Source organism: Coenobita brevimanus, chromosome 90 (assembly GCF_032717465.1).
Source record: "Coenobita brevimanus isolate Jiangsu-jjx chromosome 90, ASM3271746v2, whole genome shotgun sequence".
Taxonomy (NCBI): domain Eukaryota; kingdom Metazoa; phylum Arthropoda; class Malacostraca; order Decapoda; family Coenobitidae; genus Coenobita; species Coenobita brevimanus.
In genome coordinates, this window is record NC_137043.1 from 22,776,872 (window position 1) to 22,783,729 (window position 6,858).

At 42.3% G+C, this 6,858-nt stretch overlaps 1 pseudogene; it reads right to left on the reverse strand.

Moving 5' to 3' along the window:
• Positions 1-6,094: 6,094 nt before the first annotated feature.
• On the reverse strand, positions 6,095-6,210 carry LOC145411738 (5S ribosomal RNA; annotated as a pseudogene).
• Positions 6,211-6,858: the final 648 nt, after the last annotated feature.

Genomic DNA, 6,858 nt, shown 5'->3' on the forward strand with positions numbered 1-6,858 from the left:
GAAAATCGGTCCACAGGGGATATTATTCTGGAATTATGCTGCAGTAGGTATATAGATCCAATGGGTTACAACAGGTCCATAGTGCAATACGTCTGTTGGTTAAGAGGTCTGTGTTTCAACTGCACTAATCAGTGGGTAATATAACCACGTCGGATAACAGGTTTATGGGGGAAAATAGGTTCACTGTGAAAAATATGTCCATGGGTATCCGTCCATGTAGGAAATTTGCATCCATGGAGAGATTCAAGGTCGACGGAAAAATTGGTCCGTGGGGAGAAAATACATGTGTGGAAAATTAGTTCATGGGAAAATAGGTTAAGTAGAAAAGTAGGCGTCTTTGAAAAAAATAAAAAGTCATTAAGGAAAATAGGTCGATGGTGGATTGTGCTCCGAGTGGTGAATATTTCCATTGATAGAAATATTCATGGGGTGAACATATGTCCATAGGGGCATACACGTACTGTAAACATGCATGGAAATATTTAAAATAAACCGGACTTAAAATAACCCGCTTTTAACAGCGACCGTTGCCTGGAATTAGGCTTACCACTGCACACTTTGGACCAAACAACCATTAGCCAGACCCTATTACCACTTGGTCATCCATTTATTATATTTCATAATGTTCCTTCATTTAGTCATTTAGGCATAGAAAACCAAAGGAAACGAAAGGAAAAATCGCTGTTTAACTGTGTTGAGCACCTCATTCTCCACCTCATTCCTCTAAAATTCACAGGCACCCACTACTCTCTCTCTCTCTCATGTTAACAAATGAATGTTTCGAACTTGTTCACTCTGGGTTCGCTGGTTCAAACCTAAAAGAAGTCGTGGAGTGGAACCAAAGATACATATTTGTCACTTGCTTGGCTCTATTCGAGAAACAAGTTATTAAATAATCAGTATAAATATATTCGTTATATCAGAGTCAAACCTTCAAAGTATATATTACTATTGCTTTATCCATTCGTACAAGCCCAAAGTTCAAGGGATATTTTTCTACAGAAATGCATCGAAGGCAACTTCTGTGCCCGTGAATGCGACGCTGCCACAAACACGGGTTGGCTGGCCGTGGGTGGATAAGAACTCCTGGCCGCAATAGTACATAATGTCAACAAAAAAATGCAGGTTCACGAAATACTAAATGAACTGTATTAACGTCGTGTGTAGATTGTTTGGATTTTTCCGTGTTGAGATTAACTGGATTTTTTTTTTTCCTACGAGTCTCCCCGCTTTTTTTTTTTAGCCTTGACCTCACGGATAAAAGGTAGTGTCAACAGTGAACGCATTAACGTTCCTTCCAAGAAAGAACAAAAACAGTACAAAAGAGAGCCAAATTAAAGATCCATTCATTTCGAGATGATTTTGGCACACTGCGTTGGAAAGATCGATCATAGGAAGTATAGAATACAGCCGGAGTGAGACAGTTCCAGAGGTGACCTGTTGCATAAATGAAGGAGTGAGAGTAACGGTTAACTCTTCATGAGAGAGTTGGACAGTGAGGGGATGAGAGTTTGTTGCTATGCGGGTGTTACGCGCCCGTCGAGAGGTGGAGGGATGCAAGGAGAGAGTTCAATGGAGTAGCGATAAAGACATAAAGAAGGCAACAGTGCGGCGAAGAGACAAAGGTTGAAGGGAGTCAGTAAGAGGATGAGAGCTGATGAGACGATTAGCCTTTGACTCCACCCTATTGAGAAGAGCTGTATGTGGGGAGCCTCCCCACAAATGAGAGTTGTACTCGAAATAGGGGCGAATAAACCCGTGTATAAAGTCATCAATTGTGAAGGAGTAGAGTCAGCTCAGCACACCCAATCTCATGGAAGCCGATTTTACTAGAGATGCAATATGATCTTTCCAAGATAAGTCCCGAGTGAATGAAACCCTAAGAATGATTAAGGATGATGCATGATTAAGCTGGATATTATTGAACATTAGTGGGTACTCCTGCGGAAGATTTTGACGGGTTGATAGGTGTAGAAGCTGAGTTTTTGATGCATTAAAGACAATATTATTTTTACCCCAGTCAGAGATACGAGCCAAGTTAGACATTAGGTGCGCCATAGCCTCATACGAGCCAAGTCAGACAAAAGGAGTGCCATACCCTCATCCCTTGTTTGTTGAAGTAACTGCTGAGATGGATGTTTCGGGAAGCGATTGGTAAGGTGAAGGGTGGAATCATCAGCCTACCAGTGGATAGGGTTTAGATGTACAGCTTAGATCATTGAAGAGAGTTGGCGATAGGTCAGAGCCCTGAGGAACACATCTGTTGATAGATCTAGAGAAGAACGATGGCCGTCTACAACAGCAGCTATAGAACGACCGGAAAGGAAGCTATAGATGTAGGCAGAGATAGAAGGATGGAAACCGTAAGAGAGCAATTTGGAAATTAAAGATTTATGCCAGACTCGATCTAAAGCCTTTGAGATGTCAAGTGCAATGTCAAAGCTTTCGCCAAAGTCCCGAATGGAGGATGACCAGGAATCTGAAACGTAGGTGAGATGATCGCCAGTGGAGCGCCCCTGACAGAACCAATACTGACGATCAGAGAGAAGCTTGTAATAAGAAAGATGCTTTAAAATTTTTCTGTTAAGAATGGACTTAAAAACTTTTGAAACACAGGATGTTAAGGGAATTGGACGATAGTTAGAACGGTACCGGTTGAATGAGAGCAAACTCCCAGCAAGAAGGAAAGATACAGTAGAAAGACAAAGGCGACAGAGTTTACCTAGGGAGGGTTTAAGCACAGAAGCACAGTTCTTAAGGACAACAGGCCCATATGCCAGTGGAGCGTCCTCGAGTATTGAGGCCAGTAATGGCAGAAAATACATCAGTTGAAGAGATTTTGTCTGCCATGAGGAAGTCAGAAGGGGAAAGTGAGGGAAGAACACCACCGGAATCGTCTAAGGTGGAATTGGAGGAGAAAGTCTGAGCAAACAGATCTGCTTTATCAGTAGAAGAAATAGCTACAGAGCCATCAGAGTAGAGAAGAGGAGGGAAGGGTGATGAGGTAAAGTTGTTAGAAAGGTTTTTGCCTAGGTGCCAGGAGCGGGAAGTATTCGAGTTGGAGAGTTGAAAAAAATTATTTCATCCGATCTAAATGAACGGATAAAATTATTTTTTTTCAGAGCGAACAAAGCACGATTCCGGACAGGGAAATAAAATAGATGAGATTCAGTGGTGGGTTGGCTCCGATACCTTCTAAAGGCCCTCTCCTTGTTGTAGACAGCATTAGAACAAGCGTAATTAAATCAAGGCTTTCTTCCATTAGTCAGGATAAGAGATAGGAATGTATGCTTTCATGCCCGAGAGAATAACCTCCGTAATGCGCAAGGCACACTCAGGTGGCTCCGGGCCGTAGAAGCAATAATCATTTCAGGGAAAATCAAAGAAGTCCTGAGGGACTCTCGATCTGCAGTTCCAAACTGCCTCAGGGTCCATAGGCCGTACCGGAGCTATAGGACAGGTTAAGGTAATAAGGTTGTGATCGGAAGAACCTAACGGAGAGGAAAGATTAACAAAGGAGAAGGATTACTTGTATGGAAAAGGTCAGGTATGTTGGAGTTCTCTCCAAGGAGGTCAGGGATACGTACTGTACAAGCTGCTCTCGATCAATAAGGATAGAAAAGATGAAGGCTTGTGTCCCATAGTAGAAGTAAGGTAATCGATGAGTTTTTGATAGTCAGTAGAATTAGGATATATTTATTCAGAGAATGACAGGAGAGCCGAAGCCAGAGAGTAGAGAATTCAGAAGAATCTAGTTCAGGAACACGAGAGCAAGATAGGTCGTTGTGTACATATGCGCAACATCCACCTTTGGCTTTGAAATGAGTATAGAGAAAGTAGGAGGATACAGAGAGGGTTTGCTGTCAATCGCCTCAGACAGCTGAGTTTCAGTAAGGAAGTGAAGGAGAGGTTTAGAGGAGGTGAGGTGGTGTTCAACAGACAGAAAGTTAGAGGAAAGGCCACGAATGTTGCAGAAATGAAGAAGTGAGTCAAACAGTGGATCTAGGAAGCTCAAAGAGTCGTTACCTGGAGATGGGCGGATGGTCGGGGCATTTATGGTCCCCCTCCCCTGGGGGACTCCTAGGCTTTGTTGTAGTGCGTCATTTTTTATTTAATTTTGGAAAAGAAGTTAGGTGTTTACTGTGCATGTAGTTTAGTGTTGATGGTTAGAGAAAGTTGTATTGGAGAGCATGCTGGCCTACTCTTTGTCTTACTGAAACACAGAAAAAGTTCAGCAAAGGGAGATGATCAGGAACTAGTCCCTAGGGCTGATAAAACGGGAGCTCCAGCTCTCCCTGTCATCAGCTTTCCATCCACCTTGGGAGTACTGCCCTGCTCTACTGGTGCTACTTTCTACTCCTCTGATAGCATTGTTTTTGGGAGTAGTTCAAACTATTTTACTGCAGCGATGGTCGAAATCGTTATATATGCAACTTCCGGAAATGTACACAAAATTGACTCGGAATCACACCTAATTATTACCAAAATTCAGAAGACATTACTGAGGGTGAGAAGAAAATCACATTTAGGAAACAAAATAAATCGTTTGACAAGACGAGCTGGAATCTTAGGTTTACCATGCCCAACTAACCCTACCACCAACCACCGGATTTGGGAATTAAAAGAAAAAATACTTATATGCATTGAACATTTATAAAAATTTTATCACATGAAGAGTTAAGCCTAATGAAAATATTGACACAAAAAAAAAGTATGGAATTTTTTTTTATTGTAAATTTTTTTTCTAAAGGCACTAAAAACCTGTCAAAATTACATTTATCGTTACATATTTGCCTATAACTCTGCAGCCTTCTCAAATGTTGCCGACAAGGAAACGTTGATTTCAGACATGGTCATGTTAATGCCTTAAAAAAAACTAGTTTCTGCTCAGGAGTTACCCTCTACCCTGGACAGAGGGAAGGGGGGAATCGCGAACAAGTCTACCCCGCCTTCTGCCCCCAACGCCTCCACCCTCCACCTTCAGCTGCCAGTTACTGATTAGACGCAAATTTTCTCATATCCTGTAAACATGACTAAACTGTCGTCGCACACGCTTTCAACTGCCAAGATTTGGACTATATTTTTAGAATAAATTATTACCGTATTGAACTGCATTCTCAAGCTGAAAATATTCACCATCATTGTAATCCAGTGTCGTCCGCTGCACAATTCTGGGTTCCAGTACTTACCTTTTCACTTCCCCCAGCTGTCTCTCTCTCTCTCTCTCTCTCTCTCTCTGAATTTACTTTTCCCACTCACTCTTTCTTTTTAATATAACTCTCTCTTCACTTCTCTCCCCCTCTCCCCCTTCTCTCGTTCTTTGTCTTAAGTCTTCCCCGCCTCTCACCCCTCCCTTCCCCCCACCTTAGACCTGATCAGCAGTTATACCGTCACCGCTCCTTCGTATATCGTATGCAGGCAACATTTATCACACACTTAGATCAGATGCATGGAAAGCTAATATATATATATATATAATTGTATTTCTCATTACGTGCCAAGTTCAAATAGAGAACACCAGACCAATATTCGTAATTTTTATTAGAGTGACCGTTCCACTTCACGTAGCGGGGTAGCTGGGCTTATAAACTGCACACACACACACACACACACCTTAAATTTTGCATTGACAGCGTGGCGACTACAAATATAGTCGTTCTAACAACTGGATCTATTGACTCCAAACCTTCCCTGTCCCAGTCAAACTCCTCATTCAATAACCGGTTATTGAATGAGGAGTTTGACTGGGACAGGGAAGGTTTGGAGTCAATAGATCCAGTTGTTAGAACGACTATATTTGTAGTCGCCACGCTGTCAATGCAAAATTTAAGGTGTGTGTGTGTGTGTGTGTGTGTGTGTGTGTGTGCAGTTTATAAGCCCAGCTACCCCGCTGTGAAGTGGAACGGTCACTCTAATACAAATTACGAATATTGGTCTGGTGTTCTCCATTTCAACTTGGCACTTGAGAAATTTTTCATTCATTCATTGCCAGACGCCATGTATCCCAAACGGGGTGACCAAGGGCTTAGAGTTGTTTTACGGGGAGGGGCACTAATCCTCCAAAAACCCCACTTGACACGTAGGGAGAACGTTATGCCAACAGCATCTGGTGTTCCCAGGCGGTCACCCATCCAAGTACTAACCAGACCCAACGTTGCTTAACTTCGCTGATCGGACGGGAAGCGGTGTAAACGTGGTATATATATATATATATAATATATATATATAAATATATATATATATATATATATTTATATATATAAATTAGCTTTCCATACATCTGACCTAAGTGTGTGTGATAAATGTTGCCTGCACACGATATACAAAGAAGCGGTGACGGTATAACTGACTCCTGATCAGGCCTAAGGTGGGAGGAGGAGAGGGGTGAGAGGCGGGGAAGACTTAAGACAGAGAGAAGGGGGAGAGGGGGAGAGAAGCAGAGAAAGTTATATAAATTTAAAAAGAAAGTGGGAAAAGTAAATTCAGAGAGAGAGAGACAGCTGGGGGAAGTGAAAAGGTAAGCACTGGAACCCAGAATTGTGCAGCGGACGACACTGGATTACAATGATGGTGAATATTTTCAATTTGAAAATGCAGTTCAATACGGTAATTTTTTTTTTAAATATAGTCCAAATCTTGGCCGTTGAAAGTGTGCGACGACAGTCATGTTTACAGGACATGAGAAAATTTGCGTCTAATCAGTAACTGGCAGCTGGAGGTGGAGGGTGGGGGAGTTGGGGACAGAAGGCGGGGTATACTTGTTCCCGATTCCCCCCTTACATCTGTCCAGGGTAGAGGGGGGGAAGGAATGGGTAACCCCTGAGCAAAAATTAGTGGCGTGACTACCAAAAAATACAA